Source organism: Rattus norvegicus, chromosome 13, assembly GCF_036323735.1.
Source record: "Rattus norvegicus strain BN/NHsdMcwi chromosome 13, GRCr8, whole genome shotgun sequence".
Lineage (NCBI taxonomy): Eukaryota > Metazoa > Chordata > Mammalia > Rodentia > Muridae > Rattus > Rattus norvegicus.
The window spans coordinates 101,377,283-101,398,404 of NC_086031.1; the positions used below are offsets into that span (position 1 = coordinate 101,377,283).

Consider the following 21,122-nt stretch of genomic DNA (forward strand, 5'->3'; position numbering starts at 1 on the left):
TCCCCTCCCCTCCCCTCCCCCTTCCCCTCCTCTCCCTCCCCCTCCCCCCTTCCCCCTCCCTCTCCCCCTCCCCCTCCTCCTCCCTCTCTTCTCCTCTTCTTTCTCCACCTCCTCCACCTCCTCCCCCTCCCTCCCTCCCTCCCTCTCTCTCTCTCTCTCTCTCTCTCTCTCTCTCTCTCTCTCTCTCTCTCTCTCTCTTCAGCCTGAGGTCCCTTGAGATTATGCTGTTCCGTGCTTTTACCCAACCACCTGTCAATCCTTCTGCCCTGGCAGCCCCTTGGCCAGCATATATGTTTGTCAGACTATGATGTAGGCAATGAGAGTTGTTTATTGAGTAAATAAATTCATACAAAGTGGATAATAGAATAACTCTCCCAGCACTTGAGAAGCAGAGACAGATGTATGTCTGTGAGTTCTCTGCCACCTTCCTACAAAGTAATTTCAGGGCCAACCATAGCTACATAGTGAGAACCTGTCTTTAAAAACAAACACAATGGAAGATGATAGGCTGGATGAACTTGTAAGGCCCTGACTTGTACATGGCCAGTTTGATGTGTGGGATACTTGATTATGGTGTTGACTAATTTGATATTTATTCCATTGCCTCTTGATGTGATTGTAAAATTCCTGTGACTTCAGTGAAGATATTCTTTAGTCCACACTATATGATAAGTAAGGTGCTAATGAGTATATTGTCTTTAATATACATCCTCCAAGACAGCCGTTAGCATTAACTGAACACATGAGGTAATGAGAAAGATAATGATTTGTTCAATGTTGAGCAACCAGTCTTTCATGAATTGCCTTTTTACCATTTTCTGTATGGGCATGTGACACAAATCTTATTCTTCTTCAATAATATAAAACATTACAAATAATTAGTGTCGTGTTAAATGTGAATTGATGAGATAACATGAAAATGCTTTAGGGAGTCAGTGGTTAGAAAAACAAACAACTTGCAAACTTTAAGATGTAGATTACAATTCAGAAACATTAGGACCTTCAGCGTATTAACTTATTAAGTAATAATATAGCTTATTTCTCCTTATTTTATGGTATATGATATGGAATATCATACAGTGAAATTTTTAGGATTTCAAAATATATTAAAAGGTTTTTCAATTGATGACCTGGCTCAGGCATAGAAAGATAAACAAAAAGCGTAAGCTCCAGATCAGAGCACTCGGATAGTGCGTCTGACATACGAGAAGGTGGTATTACTCAGGTAGTAAAGGATGTGCTTTTTAATGAAAGGTGAAGGAGCAATCAGTTATCCACATGAGGGGAGTAACATCGCTGTCCCTGCTGCAGAGCGCACGGAAGAGCTGACGCCAAGTGTATGAACACATTAACAGAAAGACAAAGCTGCAGCAGTGGAGAGCGGACATTTTAGGTAACTACAAATGCAGACAGCATTCTTAGACAAGACGGAAAGACATTTAAACATGAAGGAAGAGCTTGGTGGATTGAACCACATTAGGATTACTGTGCATAGTGAAGGAAGGAACACATACATGCACACTAAGCCTGTCTGGGAGAAACATAAGAGTAAACACCGTTTAGGTAGATGTAAGGACAATATCAGACGTTTCACAAATGAGACAGTATGGTGGCCTAATCATGTGAAATATGTTTGTCTTGGTTGGAAATGGGGAACCGAAGTTGAAATCACAGTGAAACACCCATGTCTTGCCCACCAGATTGCCAAAACCTAAAGTAGAAGGAATACATTGTTACCCAGAGAGAAGCAGCAGAATCTGGAAGTGTCTAATGTGTCCGTTGCAGAATCAGTCACACAGCCACTGAGCACAGACCTCATGCATGCACCATGGCCCACAGGAACATTCCTGAAGCAACTTGTGTTAGGAAATTTGTACAGAAAGATCTAACCACATAATGTCAGATGCCACATAAGTGAATTAGCAGGAGAATTCATTCATTGAAATGCTGTAAAATGTAAGGGGGGAAAAGCCAAAACAAAAGCGAACAAAACCCTGCAGTCTCACGCATCACCTTGATGAATCTCAAGCTGTAATATTGGAAGGAGAAAAGACGTAGAGTAACACGTGCAGTATAATTCCAGTTGTTCACACTTAAAGATCGGCACATTTTTAATTCGGTTAATCAACAATGTTTTTTTTATGTACAACTGTGCTAAAAAAATAAAAAGCAAACAGAGAATGAATAAACTATGATTCATGGCAGTAGCTGGCCTCAGAAAGGAAGGAGAAAGTTATACATTTCACAGGGAATGGAGACAGGCTCTGGGTGCATAAATTCTAGACATTGGCTCAGCCTTCTAGTTCTTAAACTGAGGTTTTTCCATACAGCCTCAAACATGTAAACTTCTCAGTCAAAAAATTCAAAACAGTACTCTGGGATTTTGATACATATTTGGAAATGTAAGCTTGCTTGGAAAAAAAAAAAGAAGGTGTAAATCAACTCATTCAATAACCCTAGAATCTAGTCAGCATTCCCACAGTCACAAGATTTTTAAGATGCCTGTTTGTACACCCCTGTGTCTTGGTCAGAAGGAAGGATTTGAATTGCTGTGCTTTAGACCGAACTCTACTACTTACCTCATGTGACTAAATCTCTCCCCTCTCTGAGCCCCTGTTCCCTCTCCATTGAGTAGACGTACATTAACTTTATAAATACCTCACCGACTTAGGAGCCTCACATGAGAAAGAAGTTGGGGAGCTCCTGTGTGGCACAGGGTCCTAGCTACAGATACGTAGGCAGCGAGACCTGCAGCACCGCTCTCTGTTGCTGAAGTCCCGTGTCAACTTTTGTTTGCTAGAGCCGATCTGAAAACTGTAGGTGATTTTCAAATCTGTCGTCCTATTAGTCTGCTAGGTCTGCTAGGTCTGCTCTCCCGTGCCTGACGGCCGTTACTGTGGCCAGGAGGGTGAGTGAGAGGAGCCAGCATTACAGCCACCTCCCTGCCACTTTCCATGGTGACACCTGAGTCGCTGGGCGGAGGCTTTACCTGATTCCAGTTACGTGGTGTCCTGTGGATAGAAGCTTGTGGGCCTTTGTTTTCCTTTCTTCCCTCTTTTTACTTCGTTATTCCCCTGAAGTCAATCAACGTGCCATTAAAATAGGGCCAGACATCTAGGTGAAGTGGTTTCAATGAAGTCTGGTGTTCCTAGGACAGCAGACTATCCATTGGAACTGAGTTTGCAGACTGGGCGGTGAGATCACATGGCCAGTGGGCGGGTGGCACACAGAGAAGCACTTGTTCGAGAATTTGCAGGCGGAGACTTCCCACCTAGAACTTTGATTGTGCTATAGCCTTATAAAATGAAATCGTTGAATATCATTGTCTGGGGAATAAGATAACATGCAGATAATCTTTCCAAATAGTTGGGATTTTATATTAAATCATGATGCCGGCTTACCATTTTCTGCATTACTTGACACATTGACTTTCCAAAGAACCTGTAACAAAAAATACTATCTCAGTAAATCTTGGTGTTAGAAATCCATTAGCAGCAAGGGTGTAACAACTAGTAATGGCAGAATATCAAGCAGGGAAAGATTTGGTGCCGTAAATCCTGAAGCCGTCTGCACACTGAGCACACTGGCACGTGACCGTGTGCTTTGAGGAGCGTGGAAATCGTCTGTGCTCCTGCCGTCTGTAGCCTGGCTGCAAAACTCTGAGTGGGCAGTTCAGGCGAGAGCCCTGACGGCCTCTGCGGCTCTTCTGCAGTCCAATGAGATAAAGCCAGCAACGTGGAACAAAGGCAAATGTTCATCACTGTATTTATCATAGTAATATCCAAATCCAAAATGAACAGGGCTTTCCTTATATCAAAGGAAAATCAAATCTTCACATCTGATTTTAGCTGGCTCGTATTATCAAAGCATACATAGTCTTTACTGTATTAGAACTTACCTAGTTTATAGTTCACCTCCTTTGAAAACATTTGACAGTCTGGTTTAAGTTCTGCAGCTTAGAGTAGGACTTTCTCAAGACTCAGTGCTTAGTGCCTTTAGCTCTTTCCGTAGGAACTGTGACCTTCACCTTGCGGTGGATTCTGGAAACTTCACTGCCTGTTCTCTGTCACTGTAATCGTGCAGTGTTTGCTTTAGTTCAGGCTGTCCCAGACCGGAAAGTAGCCTTCATATGAACCTGAAGGCCAGAGACGAGAGTGCAAAGTAGGCTTTACCTCCCTATCCCAGAAGCTGTGCCCTAGCTGGTGACCTCGTCATTTCCTGAGGCAGGTGGACATGGCAATTATAGCTTCGGCCACTATCTTGAACTTTCTGTAGTAGGTGATGAATTGCAAATGGCTAGACCCTGTGCACAACAATAAACTCAAATAAATCTTCAGTGTGTACTAATGACAAGACAGGAAGACTGGCAGCTATAACAAGGCCCCCATCGTCACCTACGTTACTGTAGCCTTGATATCCATCATTATCCACTGAAGCTAGCTCACGAGCCGGACAAGGAGGTCCGAAGAAGGATGAGTTGTTTTCGCTGAAGCGTCCAGTCGGTCCCATCTGGACGAGAGTAAATGGGATTTTTTTGTGTGTGTGTGCCTGTTCACTAGGCCCGAATTGTCCATCATTTTAGGCGGGTATCTGATCACTTCACGCTGGGGACAGTATGGCTTTATACTGACTGGTGAGTTCGCTCTTCTCACCTCGGCATTGCATTCTTACTGCTCGGAAGGCTTTGGCTACTTTTAAGCTATGTGCAAACGCCATTCTGTTTATGAAACTGAGCTAATGGTATTTCCCACTAATGACAAGCAATTTCTCAGAGGAGAACATGATTCTAATCCAGTATGAATCACTGCTGAAATCTGTGTTCTGGATCATTTGCATTTCCTTTGTCAAATATGAATATTATTTATTGTTTCTTCAGTGAAATGCAAATTACCATTTTTAATTTTCAGAATAATAAGGGAGACAGCACATGAATTATGGTGGAACACTAAGTTCAGTTTTAAACTTTACCAAATGTCCCTAAGTACCATGTGATTGTTGGTACATGTAGTGTATATATTTCTCTTGCCTAAGGCATTCTGACAAAAATTGAAAACAGAATTCTATAATTTAAAATAAAGCTGTATTACCCTGATCCTTCAGCATTTTATCTGTGATAAGAATGATCAATATATGATCCTCGGATTTATTGGTCTTAGGATCATAGCAATTTAAAAAAATAGCCTGTAGTCTCTGGAGTATTCACTTAAAGAAGCCATCTAATTATCCACTGGTTTGCGCGATTATTACTCTAGAGTGCGCGTTTGCAGGCTTAGTAACTCATAAATAATTGCGCTTGCTAACTGTCAACCAAAGCCCTCTTTATTGAGCTTACGAGGTGTCTTCCTGGGGTGTTTTTATTGCCCGTTTCTGTTTTCTTACCCGTAAGACAGTTATATAGGCATTTCTTAACATCTCTAGATTCAATGTTTGTCTTTTAAGAAAAATGAACTTGTTTATTGATAGTAGAACCCTTTGGGCACTTGCTGCTGACGTATAAAGTTGCTGTTATCATCATTAAATATATTTTTTAGATAGAGCGATCATTACATAATTCAGACTCAGCCCCGAGATAATGAAAGGGGGAGGCTCCCTGGTCTCTGTTTCCTGGGAGTGCAGGTTCTCTGGAGTTCAGGCCGACTGACACACCATCCTTCATTTTGTCTCCCTCATAATAAATCTCTAGGCCTTGAGGCACCAGACGCACGCATGCGGAGTTTTTGGCATTTTAGTGTGTAGAAGAAATAACACCTTGCAGTTCTGATGCCAGAGCATGTTGTGGTTCATGTCTGAAGAGCCGGCCTCACCCAGGAGTGAGCACGTGAAAATACATGTCAAGAGCACTGCTTGCTCCTATTGATACTGAAGCAGTTTGTTTTTACAAATTCAGGTTTACAAAACAGGTTCAGCCTATTTTTGGAACCCTTGGTGGCCTGACCATTCTTTGCAGCGTAGTTTATGGTGGCACTGTAGCAGATGGACTTTCCATCACTGTCCAGCCCCAATTCTCAGCTCAGCCCAGGCTCTTCTCTCTCTGCCCCCACAACCCCTGTGGCTCCAGCCACCACCTCCACTGACTGTGGAGCAGGTCCACCAGCCTGGAGTTTGCATCAGGCCATACAGACTTTCAACTAGAAGAGTTACTGAGGAACTACGGTGGGAACGCAGCTTGAATAGCACAATGCATGTGCATGGCTGTGTCACAGGAACCCAGTGAAGAAGCTAGTGTCCTGTGTGCACCTGACGGTGGCAGGGGTAAGGTTTGCATCTCCTGCACAGCAGATTGGCTTGGTGGGGATTCCCCTGAGCTTCAACCTTGAGGCAGGTTCTGGTCAAAGGAGATGTTACTGGGATTTCTTTTGATCTTTAATGATGACTGGTATTTTCTGAAGCATCTGAGATAGATTTTTAGAAATTAATTAAGTGACTCCTGGGTGATAGCGTATGGCCCTAGATGCTTTGTTTTGCGAGCATGGTATTCAAATAGCTGTTTGACAAAGAACCAACCCTCCAAACCCCAGTCCCCCATTGTAAAGGGGCGGGCGTGTGCGTGTACTTGTGTTTCTGTCAGTTTTGGACCATTTGATGAAAGGGGTGTTTTGTTAGTATTTGCAGGGTTGGACTTAAAGACTAGAGAGAGGTCTGGATGCTTTGTAGTTCTTAGCCTAGGTAGCCTAACTTACTACCTTTGGAAAGACTCTCCTGAGATGATGTTAAGAGAAACAGCAGAGTGCCTCCCCCAACCCCAGGCTAGACACCCTTGGGTGTGGGTTAGGGAGCTGGGATTTACATTCTAACAAGGTTCCAAGTGCTGCTGTCCATCCCTGACACTGAAAATGAGAGGAGGTCCTCAGGGGAGTGAGAGAAGGGCCTCAGGGGAATGAGAGGAGGGCCTCAGGGGAGTGAGAGGAGGACCTCAGGGGAGACCCTGCTGTAGGTAGCACAGCCACAGGGACTGACCTCAGGCCTGCTCAGTCCAGGATTTTCCTGCAGTTGCCCTCCTGGTTGGCTGCATGCTTCTTTCTTTCTTTGAAGATTTCTGAAAATGGATTATGTCCTTAATAGCCTAATTTCTAGAATGATTTTGATTTAAAATTGTGAATCTTTATATAGGTGTATAATCTGTGTTATTTGTGCAAGCAGAAATTTTCTGTAAAGTGTATCATTTGTGATGTAGTTATACATACTAATAATGCAATTACATATCTTAATTATAATCACAAAAATACATACAATATCATTTTCGCTCTTATTGAACACGTGCAATAAGATAAAGGAGGCAATAATTTTGACTTGGTAGTGAAAATTAAAAATTACTTCAAAAATTATTTCAAATATGCAGCTCTTCTTCATGTTTCAGAACAAATTTACTGTGTGTTCACATTACTGGAACAACTATTAAGTGTTTTTCTTTAGTTTCATTTACACATTCTTGCAAAGTAATTGTGTAAACCCTTTAAAGATTACATGCAGATCAGTATTCACCGAAAGCCCCAGTTGATGGGCCCTAACAGTACCCGGTTTTATGTTTGTAGTCAGTGTCTTCCCTAAGCCTTAAGTGTCTGTAATATCCTTGTGCATCCTCATGTGGGTCTGTAAAGGAAGAGATTAGCCACTGAGGCCCAGAGCTCTGTCACAGATTATGAGCCAAGGATGCTTGATCTTCCACCATAGAACTGCCAGTGTGTACCATTCCAGTACGTCATGTGATGTTTAGAGGGATGAAATTCTTACAGAAGTGCCGTTTAGGGAACAAGAAACAAAAACTAAGGATGACTGGTGTGGACTTCTGCTGCAGGGCTCTTCTGTTAAAGAACTGATCAGAGGAAATGGGGTTTGAGGTTTGTATGTGATTTAATGCAGTCGGCCTCAGTCTAATGCATTGATTTTGCAGGTAGATTTTAAATCTAGATGCAGTGTGTGGGGACCTTTAAACTTTTCTCTTTTGTTTCTCAGTCCTAAACTTTCCCTACACTGGGGCAACCTCAGTTCCTTTTGCTGGTCGTGAAGTCATTCTGCCCTGGTGGATTTTATGGTTGGGGTTGCTGCTTTTGTGTTGCTATGAGTGATTAAACCCAGGGCCTCACCCATGCATGCTAGGCCAGCCTTTTCCCAGCCCACAGGGTTGGGGAGCTGAATGAATAATGAGATTAGTTCATGAATGAGAAAGGATGCTAGACACTAAATATCTCTCTAGATGCTTTTCTGTGGGCTGGGACTCAGGTGGTTAGAACTTTTCATCTGTATCTTAGGTTCAGGGATTGAGAAGGACAAAGCTATGAGTTCAACATTTTTCCTAAATATTCATCTTTCCATACACAGATATTGGATTTTTCTTTTAAAAATTACGTAAAAGCAGTGCTTACCATTTTAATTGTTCAAATGTTAGATATTAATTAAACAATCCTAACATGTGTTCTGGCATATGAATGTGTTAATATGCTAGGGAAATCTTGATTTATCTCATCGGTTACTGTTCCCCACTAGTAGCTATTAATTAAATTAATCTAAGTATGGTGCTAGCCCATAGTAGGTGTTTAGAACAGTGATAGTGTAACTGTACCAAACATTGTGATCATGGCCTTAGATCAGAGCTAAGGGGCCTAGCAGAAAGCTCAACATTTGGGAAAGAAGCCTTTTGCTACTGTGAGAGGAGTTTGTGTAGGAGGGAGCTGTTGTGCAGCTCCTACAAACAGAGCCATAGCACCTGGCTGTTGTTAACCAGGTGGTAACTCTTGTGGTGATTTTGTTTGTTTTCTAAGAGAAGGAGCACCTCCGTCAAACTAAGATGTCTTCCAATCTGGGCAAAACGTCTCAGACTGGTATTAGATGTAAATGGCTGAGTCCCTCAGTAATCTTTGTAAATATTCAGACTCTCCTTGTAACCATTGATGGCTCTGATTTTGTATAGACTGAGCAAAGCAGGTGCCTTAGTGTTTATAGCACATGCAATCATTCCGTTCTTTGAGATGTAAAAACAACTAGTGAGAGACTTTTCCTCTCACAGGTGAGAGCACCAAGCTCTAGCATGCATTCATACCCAACACAGCTCCCATTGTCTAGCCCACAGCCTGGGGAAAGTTACTGAATGGAGGGTTGGAATTAGAAAACTGCAAGCGTCTGCTTAACACTGTCCACACTTTCAGCGTATGCTTGCTGTGTAACAGTCCTGTGAACCATGTCTCCTTCCTTGGTGCTTTACGTTATAAACTATTTACTTGATGTCATTCTGGTTGTCTGTGTACAGGAGTCATGAAGAAAACCCCACTTTGGCACTATGCTCCCTTGTCTTGTTCTTGTAACTGAAATGGTTTAGCGCCCTCTCAGAGACCTTGCTCAGTAGAGAGGCCGACAGCTGCTGCATCAGACAAAGCCTGAAGGTGTTCATTGAAGGGCTACCATATTCTTCCTCTCTTCTTCTCGTGGGCAGAAATAGCTGCACTGGGATGTGCTTTGGACTAGCATGGCCTGCAGTGGAGAGGCCAGGCCTTGCTCTTGAAGCTAGTTGCCTGGCCAGAGACTCACAAATGCACATGCTCTGTCTGTCCACTGCTGGAGCTCTTGCTAGAAGGGGAGAGCCCCTCAATATGCTCTAGGTCCACAGTTATCCCACCTTGCTAGGTCATCTCAGCCAAATTTAGTATGTTTCTTTTAAAACAAATATAAGTAGCACCTTCAAGAAAAAGTAGATTCAATTAAGATTGGCATCAAAAACTCCAATATGTGTTGTTTTTGATCATCTGTGCCTCAGCCACATTTAATAACCCCCAGATGCCTAACTGGGATGAGGGAGAGTGTACGGAGGACACTGGCTCCTCACCAGTGTCTTGGTGGAGTTCTGTTCTCTTTTGGAACTGGTTTTCTCACAGCTAATCTGAGCACGGAGTCCTTTTTCTCTGCCTTTGCCTGGTCATCTTGTCTTGTGATGGTTGCCACTTGGTTTCTTTGGAGGTCAGTCCAGTCTTCCAGATGTTCACTTGCCAGCCTCTCTCACCTACGTGTCAAGTTCAGGAGAACTGGCTTGTTTCAAGGTTGAGGAAAAATTCTTGAAGGAAGAAAGGCCTTTCCAGTATCATTAGCCATTCTCTACTTGAGAAAATGTTTTTTCTGGGGATGGTACACAGTAGAAGATCCTAACTACGAGGTTTCTTCTCAGAGTTGACCCTCAGGAGAGCACACCCAGCCACTGGCTTTGCGTTGCTTTTGTAGGAGCTCACGTGCGCTCCAGGGCTGTGGTAAAGCAATGGTTTGCGCTATTCAGGACTTGGCACCTTTCTTCTGTTTTTATATTCACCTTTTATGTGCAAAACTTCTCCCATCTTGTTGGCTGCTTTGTTTCAAAGCTTTGGCTTACCTTGTAAATGTTCTGAGAGCAACACGGAGACCATGAAGCCTATAGTGGATTCCTCCTGCCATCTCTGGCCCCATACTGGTCACTGGCTAGGCCCTTGCTCTCTAGAAATTGACAAACCTGTGCCTTGTTTTCAGCCTCCATACCTGTGTCACCTCTCAGCCCAGGTCCTCCTGGAGAGCCTGGATTCTGTCATTGTTGGTACAAAGTCTGAGAGGAGACTTTTACCCAGGGTTCTTGTTTTGGATTTTTGCTTGCCTCTGTAGCTCTCTCAACACTCCATTGGCAGTGTGTAGGTTTTATTCTCCTGTCTCACTTAGTGATTGCTCTGCTGTTCTCCAAGTTTCCGAGGTGAAAATAGGCAGGAACATCCACTGTTTTGCACTTCAGGATAACAGCCTGGAACACACTGAGCCTGTGTAGCTGCTCTCTTCCTTCTCCTAGGAAGCCTGCAGGCTGACCACTGTCCTAACCACACTCTCCGTCTGTGGGGTTGCACACTTGGTCAGTTCTGTAGACCCAGATTGACCAGATCCTTCCTATCCACATCCTTGGACTAAGCACCGTGTCTGTGATGGAGTGGAGTACTAGGAATAGCAGGAGTCAGTCAGACGTGGATGCAGCACCTCAGCTCTCAAGCCTTAAAGATGGGAAAGAGATTTCATGTGCCCAGACCCAGGCCCAGTTAGTAAGAGGAAGAAGAGTTACGATTGCCCGGCCACAATCTGTTCACACCAGATTTCCTACCTTGTATGTTACCGTACACTCTTGACTGCTCGTCATCAGCTTCTGTAGCCCACATGCTCCACTAACAAACTTTTACCCAAAAGAAGGTTCTTTCATTATTTTAAACATTCTTTTTCTTTCTTTTTTCTTTTTTTTTTTTTTTGTGGAGGTTATAAATGCATAATTTCCCCCCTTCTGTCTCATCCCTAGAAACTCTCCAGCATACCTGTCCTCCTTGTTCACTCTTAAAGTCATGGCACATTTTGTCATTTGTTCTTGTTTTACACACGTGTGTAACATGCACGCGCACAAACACACACACACACATACACACACACACATATACACACAGTACATGAATACAGCCTGTTTAGTGTATAATGCTACTTGTACGTATATATTTGGCAGGCTGATGACTTAATTGGACCACAAACAAGGAGAGTATTGGTGGGTATAGAAGTCATATGTACCGTATCAGTGAGCTGAAGTGTACAGAGAGGGCGCTGCATTTTACTCCCATTAAGTTTATAGGTTCTCGTGTGGCCTTTCCTGTGTCCTTTACCTGTGGCCTTTCCTGTGTCCTTTCCTGTGTCTTTACCTGTGGCCTTTACCTGTGTCTTCTCCTGTGTCCTTACCTTTAGCTTTGTGTTTCAAACTTTAGCTGAGACTACCATGTGATGTAGCACATATTATCAGACCCTTTGTTTATAGATAGTAGATGATAAATACATCGATCGGGGTTGGGGATTTAGCTCAGTGGTAGAGCGCTTGCCTAGGAAGCTCAAGGCCCTGGGTTCGGTCCCCAGCTCCGAAAAAAAAAAGAACCAAAAGATAAATACATCGATCTGCATGAACTAAAGAATAAAATTTCCTCTGTTTGTATGTGTCAATCATTGCCAATTGTCAGCACTTCTAAAGTTGAAAAACTATGTCAGCTGAACTTTGTTTCTCCATGTACACCAAGTTGCAGAAACTTGCTTTAAAAAAGAAAAAAGGAGAAATGTTCTTTCCTAAAAATGAAGGTCTTTTTGTAATCACTTTGCTTTGAGAGACTCTACTTGTCAGACCCCTAGTGACTCACAAGACTGTACTTCTTAAATGCTCTGACAGGACATCTGCACACACTAAATCTGCAACTGCAGGGGGAGAAACCTCCCAAACATTGCTGATTTGTCTTAGTGAGAACAGAGCTCTGAACTCATGGACATTTGAATAGAGCATTTGCTTAGAGCATTGTCTTCCGAGGAAGGACCTTAATAGAAAACCACAGGCTAGTGAGAACTAAATCCGATACTGACTGGCACACACAGCTTCCGTCCAGTTGGAAGGGTGTCACTGCTGACATCCGAAGGACGGACACTGGGAGCTCTCAAGCACAGATACACTTGTTTTCTCTCTCAGCTGAATCACAGTCATTCTTCATGGAGGCCTTACTATTGCAGCCAGGAACATGGGTAGACTTGGAGTTTCTCTGAAGAGGTTATGAAAGCCACACATGTGATGTGACACTTTGAAGATTTAGAGTTTCTCTGAAGCGGTTATGAAAGCCACACATATGATGTGACACTTTGAAGATTTAAATTCCCTTTTCCTTCAGCTATACCATCCTAGGAAAAGTGTTCTTCAACTCTGTAGATACCCAGTTCTTACCTTATGGAAATTTCTAGAATACCAATTTTAATCAAAGATATACCTTGAATGGTGAACTACTTTCTCACACAGTCTATCCCAGAATGGTTTGCTCTTACACGTGGAGCAGAGTCAGAGTGGATCTTGCTAGAAGCAGGTTGTTTTGTGGACCCTGTATGCTTTGTGTAGTGAACTCAACAACAGTCCTCACGTCCGGTGTTGCTAAAAGCAGATGCTTTGAGACATTCTTGAAAGGGCGGGAGGGAGGAAGCAAGGAGGCGAAGGAGAGACCACTCTTACCCCACTCAGTGTGACACCCTTCAGCAGTGCTCTGGTGCTGATGCTGGTGCCCTGCTGCCCCCAGCTTGATGGCACCCAGCAGCCACTGTGCCTGCCACTACCACTTCCTGTTCTCCGCTTCCCTCCCTCCTTCCCTCCTTTTCTGAGAGTTCAGTGGAGGGCATTGTAGGTTGTGTGACTCAGTCGGAAGCTTCCTTCCTCTGCTGTAAGGTTCTTCAGGACAGGCATTTCATCCTAAAGTCGCTTACACTCCCGACTTTAATGTAAAAACACCAAGAAAAACAAGCTCTGAAAACACTAATTCTGATGGAGATTTTGAAATATCTTTGGTTAAAACTGATATGCTAATTTTATTTTCAGCAATTTTTACCCAACATATATGGTCCAAACCAAATGATTGTACTACAAATACTGAGTGGTTCAAAGAAACAGTAGGCAGATATGTATATTCATTAAGCTTTCTAGAAATACGTATATAAATAAATTGTAAAGCAATCATGAGATCAAGCCTTTGGGCTTTATCTACTGCCATTGTTCCCCAGGCCTTGAAGCCCTCACCATGGCGGCACCAATAAAGTGCTCCCTAAGTACATAAAGGCTCTGATCGTTAAGATTTTTATTGCCAACCACACATACAGAGCTGCAAATTGCCTTGTTTCAGATTTATTATGTATTACTCCAGAAATTCTATAAAGATCAAAAGAACTGATTACAATGTTGACCTTTGCATTAACTCATCTGAATTTAAATTCTAGTGTTTGATTTGGGAAAATAAGTCCATTTATCATAGGTCTGCCGCTGAGGGGCTTGGGCCGCGCTGATTGGGAGTGCCGAGACCAAATTTATTTATCGAGCGTGGGCTCGAAAATTGTTTGTAGGACAAGAGGAACAAAAGTTTGACCTGCTGTTGTGTAGTACCAGGGGAACACTGTGAACATTGCCCTTTTCAAACGCAAAATACTTGCTCCATTTCAGCCTTGTTGATGGACTCTGCAGATATTCAATTGAGCAGATATATACTGTCCTAATCAGAAAAGCATCCCGAGGTGTAACGTTAACAGTCCTTCTCTTACCAAGAAAGCAACCACTTCTTCCAGGAAACCCTGTTCTTCGCTCCCCATCCTGAAGTTAACTTAATATGTTAACCCGAACCAACACTTTTCCATGTTTTTGCTTTTTGATTTACTAAGAAACTACTAGTAGGCAGTGCCTTCCTGTGCAGAATTATGAATTCAATTAACTTTAATCTCTTGAACTGTCTAGTTATGGACAAAAGTTTGAAATTTAATCCCCGCAGTACCCCCACCCATGGCAAATCCTGTCCATATTAATATGGCTTTCCACTCTCCTCAGTACTCATGGAGTGCTAGAGAGTAGACTGGTAAAGGAGTAGCGATGGCAGTCAGCTCCACCATGCACAGATCCGATCCAGATCGTGCTCTCTGATCACGTAAAGCATCCATAGCCAATCAGTTAGGACTCAGCCCTGCTGACGTAATAGTGATGGATATAGTTGGCCCAGAGCAGCCTCAAGGACCCATAGTAGGGGTGGAGGGAAAGCACATTCTCCATTAAGATTTATATCCATCCAGATACTAGGGTTCAGCTCTCGCTTCCCTTGGGGTTAAGGAGTATTTCCTGTTTGCTAAGATTCAGTGAGCAGAAGGAACAATTGCCATCTACCATTAACACTTATGGATATCTGTCCCGCATCTTAAAGTGGGGTACAGCAGAGCATGTTAGTTTGCTCCCTCAGAGCCTGTTCAGTATGACTGACAATGTTTGTCCCTGTGGACTCCGTGTGGTGAGTCCACATATGTGGTGCATGTGCATGTGCTTGTGTGCCTGCATGCATAGGTCAGAGTCATGTGCATGTGTGTGTGCTTGTGTGCCTGCATGCATAGGTCAGAGTCATGTGCATGTGTGTGTGCTTGTGTGCCTGCATGCATAGGTCAGTGTCATGTGCATGTGTGTGTGCTTGTGTGCCTGCATGCATAGGTCAGAGTCATGTTATGTACTTGTGTGCCTGCATGCATAGGTCAGTGTCATGTGCATGTGTGTGTGCTTGTGTGCCTGCATGCGTAGGTCAGAGTCATGTGTGTGTGCTTGTGTGCCTGCATGAATAGGTCAGTGTCATGTGCCTGTGTATGTGCTTGTGTACCTGCATGCATAGGTCAGTGTCATGTGCCTGTGTATGTGCTTGTGTGCCTGCATGCATAGATCAGTGTCATGTGCCTGTGCCTGTGCCTGTGCCTGTGCCTGTGCCTGTGCCTGTGCCTGTGTGCCTGCATGCATAGATCAGTGTCATGTGCATGTGCCTGTGTGCCTGCATGCATAGGTCAGTGTCATGTGCCTGGGTATATGCCTGTGTGCCTGCATGCATAGGTCAGTGTCATGTGCCTGTGTATGTGCCTGTGTGCCTGCATGCATAGATGAGTGTCAGGTGTCTCTCTTGTCTGCACCTGCTTTTTGTTTCTTTCTTTGTTGTTGTTGTTTGGGGTTTTGGGGGGGTTTTTTGGTTTAGTTTTGTTTTGTTTTTTTTTTTTGTTTTTTTTTGTTTTTTTTTTGAGAACTTGCTTCTCACTGTAGCTGGAGCTCACTCTTTGACTGCGGCTGCTCAGTGAGTTCCAGATCCTCCTGTTTCTAACTCCCAGCACTGCATTACAGGCGTGCATCTCTATGCACTGCATTACAGGCGTGCATATCTATGCCTGGCTTTTTATGTGTGAATGTTGGAGATCTATGATCAGATTTGATGACCACACATCAAGCCATGTGTCAGTTGGGTCTTTTCCCCATCCCCTTTTCAGACTATTAATGATTCTACAACATAGGACAGTTTTATAGAGCTGATAAAATTAAATCCTTCCACTAAAATAAGCTCCATACCACATGGTATCACTTTAGTAACAGCTATCATAGTGTGAGAATTTGCAAATCCTACAGGACACTGATGGAGCTGCAGGTGGGTGCCACCATGGGTGGGGACAACATCTTCAGCTTGCTTGTCATGAGCTCACACACTTAGTTCCAGTCTGGTTTTAGAACCACTACAGAGCAGGGGTGAGTTTAGCCTCTGCCTTCCAGGCAGCTTAAATAAATGTTCTTGTAGGACATGTGAATTTCAAAGAAAAAATTTAAACAAAAGAAAGAGAAGCAAAAAGTGCAGACTTTTCCGATTTTGAGATCTACATGAACTCATCTGAGATAAAACCCATTTGTTTTGAGACAATGATACTGGTAAGACAGAATGATACAGGTAAGACAGGATGATACAGGTAAGACAGGATGATACAGGTAAGACAGGATGATACAGGTAAGACAGGATGATACAGGTAAGACAGGATGATACAGGTAAGACAGGATGATACAGGTCTTGTACTGCGTCATTGCCGTGCAGTCTGGAAAGACTGATCGTGGTCAAAGTCTGTAAAGATCCATGTTCACAGTTGAAAAGTAAAAGTCTGTGAGCCCGAGTAGTGCAGCCTACATGTCAGTAACATCTACTTAGAAATCTGTAAAAGAAGCTGCTTAATATCTTTGAAATTGACAAAAGCTGATGAACTCTCGGAAGGAGGGACTCCGCAGCATTGTCAATAGGAATTTCCCGGCACTGTCTGACTTACTGGATTACTGGAGGACTTAGGTCAGAGCTGGAGCGCTTCGCCGGTTCCTGGTTAGCTTAACTAGCCATTGCTGTGCTCCGCTGAACTAGATTCTTTCGTTCCACTATTCTTGTCATAAAAGCTCGATGCTTTTTACTGCAGAGGTGACTTTTTTCACTTGCTTTGGAGGAGCAGGGTTTACAAAGAGAATGGCAATCAGTGTGAGGAGGTAGCCTTGTGTGTGCTTTGTCTCTCTCAACTGCCTCGAGCTGACTGACTGCAGCTCAGCAGATAGTTTGAATGCCCCCTTGTCCAGACACTGTGTGAAACAAGGCAGGTAGAAGGATTAATTGAAGCGGGCCCCACGGCAGAGTAAGGTAGGCATGGCCACAACCTGGTATGGTGGAGCACTGGCATGATGGAGGGTTGAGGAGAGTGAGGGCAAAGGAAGAAGAAAATGGAACCTTCTCATTTCTAGTCTGTATGAAAATAATTTTCAAACCCCAACACACAATGTGGTGGTTTGGTAACATATTTTAGAGAAAATCCTGGGTTCTTTATTTTTTTAATTTACATTTAAAACTTGAGGTCTGATGATTTGAAGTGGCATGTAGTTTTTACCCTGGATTTTTATGAACCATAGTTATTGATTACGGATTTAGTGTACTCATAGTGGTTATCACCTGGGCAAACCTTCCTAATGAGTAGAAAGTCAGCAGTTAATGTCAAAGTCATACAGCGTTTACCCTAATCACAACCAGGCTCCCAACAGGTCAGAGCAAAGAGTGGGATGATGCAAATGGAGACTTCCCCAGGAAAGACAGCAGAAATTCACCTTGTTTAGAGAGATGGAAAGCCCGTCCGTAGCGGCTGTGAGCCCAGGAGGAAGCGAGAGAGGGCAGTGAGTGTGGAGGAAGCCCTGACAGCTCCAGCGCAGACGCTTGCATCTTGGCTCTCCTCTGCCTCTTTAAGCCTCACAGAAAAGCTGTGTGGCTAGCATTAGGCAGTGTTTGAGGGTGACTCTCACAGTGGGCTGCACGTCATCCTGGGAAGGTCACAGTGGTACCACCCCAGGCTGTGTCAGGTGCCTACCTTTAGCCCCAGCTGCTTGGGAGTCTGAAGCTGGAAAAGTACTTGAACTCAGGAGTCAGGGCCAACCAGAGAAGCACAGCAAGGCTCCCCTCACAGCACAAAGAACAGACTCAAGCATAAAAAAGAGACCGCTCCATCCCCTGTGGCATCTAGTGTACTAAGTCTGTGCGGTCACTTAGGGCAGTGACTTAGCACAGTGACTTAGATGATTCACAGATTTTCTTCTGTGTGAGAATAGAAAAAAAGCTAAGACTGACCAAAACTGAAAACTAAGTAAATAAGTAAAAATAATGTTTTAAATGAAATTAAAACTTAGACTTAAAGCAAAGAAGCTGACTTGAGACAGATTGTACTAAGCCTGTCTGGGTGGAAGAAGAGGAAGGTTGACAGGAGTGTGTAGGAGAAGGAAGCACGCTCACCCTGTGAGTGGGCAGTAGAGGTTGACTGCGCTCTCCCTGTGAGTGGGCAGTAGAGGTTGACTGCGCTCTCCCTGTGAGTGGGCAGTAGAGGTTGACTGTGCTCCCTCTGTGAGTGGGCAGTAGAGGTTGACTGTGCTCTCCCTGTGAGTGGGCAGTAGAGGTTGACTGTGCTCTCCCTGTGAGTGGGCAGTAGAGAGGTTGACTGCGCTCCCTCTGTGAGTGGGCAGTAGAGAGGTTGACTGCGCTCTCCCTGTGAGTGGGCAGTAGACAGGTTGACTGCGCTCTCCCTGTGAGTGGGCAGTAGACAGGTTGACTGCGCTCTCCCTGTGAGTGGGCAGTAGAGAGGTTGACTGTGCTCTCCCTGTGAGTGGGCAGTAGAGAGGTTGACTGCGCTCTCCCTGTGAGTGGGCAGTAGAGAGGTTGACTGCGCTCTCCCTGTGAGTGGGCAGTAGAGAGGTTGACTGTGCTCTCCCTGTGAGTGGGCAGTAGAGAGGTTGACTGTGCTCCCTCTGTGAGTGGGCAGTAGAGAGGTTGACTGCTCTCCCTGTGAGTGGGCAGTAGAGGTTGACTGTGCTCTCCCTGTGAGTGGGCAGTAGAGAGGTTGACTGCGCTCTCCCTGTGAGTGGGCAGTAGAGAGGTTGACTGTGCTCCCTCTGTGAGTGGGCAGTAGAGAGGTTGACTGTGCTCTCCCTGTGAGTGGGCAGTAGAGAGGTTGACTGTGCTCTCCCTGTGAGTGGGCAGTAGAGGTTGACTGTGCTCTCCCTGTGAGTGGGCAGTAGAGAGGTTGACTGTGCTCCCTCTGTGAGTGGGCAGTAGAGAGGTTGACTGTGCTCTCCCTGTGAGTGGGCAGTAGAGGTTGACTGCGCTCTCCCTGTGAGTGGGCAGTAGAGGTTGACTGCGCTCTCCCTGTGAGTGGGCAGTAGAGGTTGACTGTGCTCCCTCTGTGAGTGGGCAGTAGAGGTTGACTGTGCTCTCCCTGTGAGTGGGCAGTAGAGAGGTTGACTGCGCTCTCCCTGTGAGTGGGCAGTAGAGGTTGACTGTGCTCTCCCTGTGAGTGGGCAGTAGAGGTTGACTGCACTCTCCCTGTGAGTGGGCAGTAGAGGTTGACTGTGCTCTCCCTGTGAGTGGGCAGTAGAGGTTGACTGTGCTCTCCCTGTGAGTGGGCAGTAGAGAGGTTGACTGAAGCGCAGGCATTTGTGCACTCTCCAGTGGTTTGTAGAGCAAAGGAGAGAAGGCGAAGTTCCCAATGGAAGAATAACATAAGTTTGTAGGCATCATGTGTCTTACTGCCTGATAGATTGCTTCATTTTGTTTTTAATCCATGTTCTTGGGGACATTGCTCAGTCAATAAAGTGCTAGCGATGTGAGAATGAAGTCCCAGACTCAATCCAGCTCCCGTGTGAAAGCAGACGTGTGATCCTAACACTGGGACAGCCCTGGAAGGCTGCTGACTCGCTAAATAGGGAAATCACAGACAGATCCCAGTGAGAGAGACTGCCTCAAAACCTAGACGACTCCGGGGCTCCACAGGCACACTGGTGTCTATCCATACACATGAGCAGACACGCACTGATACACGACATGCTCGGTAAACACACATTATGAGAATTTAATTTTCACTATAGTCGAGAGCTTTCTCTACTCACAGTGATAAGCATATAGATTTGAAGTTTTGCTGATATTTTAAGGAATCAAATTATTGACTGAACAGAGTTCTTTATTTATTGCATTAAAACACTGAAGTCCCACAGGGGAAAGAAGTGACGGAGAGACAGGTGGGTAGAGTGAAGACCAATCAAACTCCACTAGAAGTGGTGCAAGTTGGAATCTAGTAGGCCATGGGCAATGCCGCTGGGGGGTTTGTGGTCCACTGGTTACTACTGGCTCATTGGCATTTGGTTCCAGTTCTGACCAATTCTGCTGAGTTCCTGCCCACAGAGTCAGTCTGTTGGCCCATTCAACAAATACAGTCGGTTTGATTTTTGCATGTGGTAGCCTTTTCAACAGTTTTGACTTTGACTTAACTTAAACTCTTTACAAAAGCTGAGGAGGTCATAACTCACTCCTTGATAGACTTACTTCCAGTCAGCTCACTGGCCTCACTAGAGCTGAGCAAGTCGTACTTGACATTGAGATAACATCTGGTGTAACAGTTTTAAATCAAGCGATTGGAACTAAAACGTAGCAAGGAGTCACCCTAGCAATTAGGTGGGAAGTAAAATGCCAAGCCGGTTGATAAAGCAGATTGGAGCCATAAAAGCTACGAATGCTACTTCCGATACTAGATACTAGCCATGTGTGGCAGCCAAACGGGTGTGGCTTTGTTCTGTGTGCTCTAAGAATTTAAGACTTTGCAATTCCAGTTGCTCTTTCTGCTTTGTGCTTGTGGTTCAGGAAGTGAGCTCTCGGCTGTTGTTCCTGCTGCCATGCCTGCCACTTGCTGCCACCATGTCATGCACATTAACCCTCTGGAGCTGTTAGCGCAAGTGCACTGGTCTATACGTTGCCTGTGTCACGGTCTTTTATCACAGCAACAGATGAGAGTAACAGTACACCAGTGTCTGCTGAGAGCATATTATTTGTTGGCATTTTCCTAAGAACTTTGTTATAACATGTGAGTACATGACCCCCCCTTCAGCACTAGGAGACAGTCTTTGCTGCTGGTTACCTTTCTGTGCAGCTGCAGGAGTAGAGTAATGAGAGCTAAAGGGTAGCAAATCACAAACCAGGACAGCTTGGCTTTAAAGCCACATCAACTCCAGTCACTTTGTCAGGACTATCCATGGAGTCATAGATCACGGGGGTTTAAAATAGATTTCAGCCCTTGCAGAGTCAGGCAATCCTAGCACTTGAGAAGTTCAAGGCCAGCCTAGAGAAGGTAACATCAAGCTCTGCCTCAGTGAATGCATGCATGCATGCATGCATGAATGAATGAATGAATGAAAACACATCAGGAAACAAGCATGTTGGCACATGTATGTACTTCAAGCACTCAAGAAGCAA

The 21,122-nt window shown here is 44.5% G+C and overlaps 1 protein-coding gene across 12 annotated transcripts in view; it reads left to right on the forward strand.

The window, feature by feature from the left end:
- Nucleotides 1-21,122, forward strand: part of Gpatch2 (G patch domain containing 2) — a 140,697-nt gene that overhangs the window by 60,870 nt on the left and 58,705 nt on the right. Inside the window, exon 6 of one of the 12 annotated variants that reach the window (XM_008769846.4) lies at nt 1-17,713. This exon is cut by the window's left edge and continues 43,366 nt beyond it. The exons of the other annotated variants lie outside the window; for them this stretch is intronic. The gene's annotated coding sequence lies outside the window, so the exon portion shown is untranslated. Of the gene's footprint in view, nt 17,714-21,122 lie in introns of those variants that run through there. 12 annotated transcript variants of the gene reach the window in all.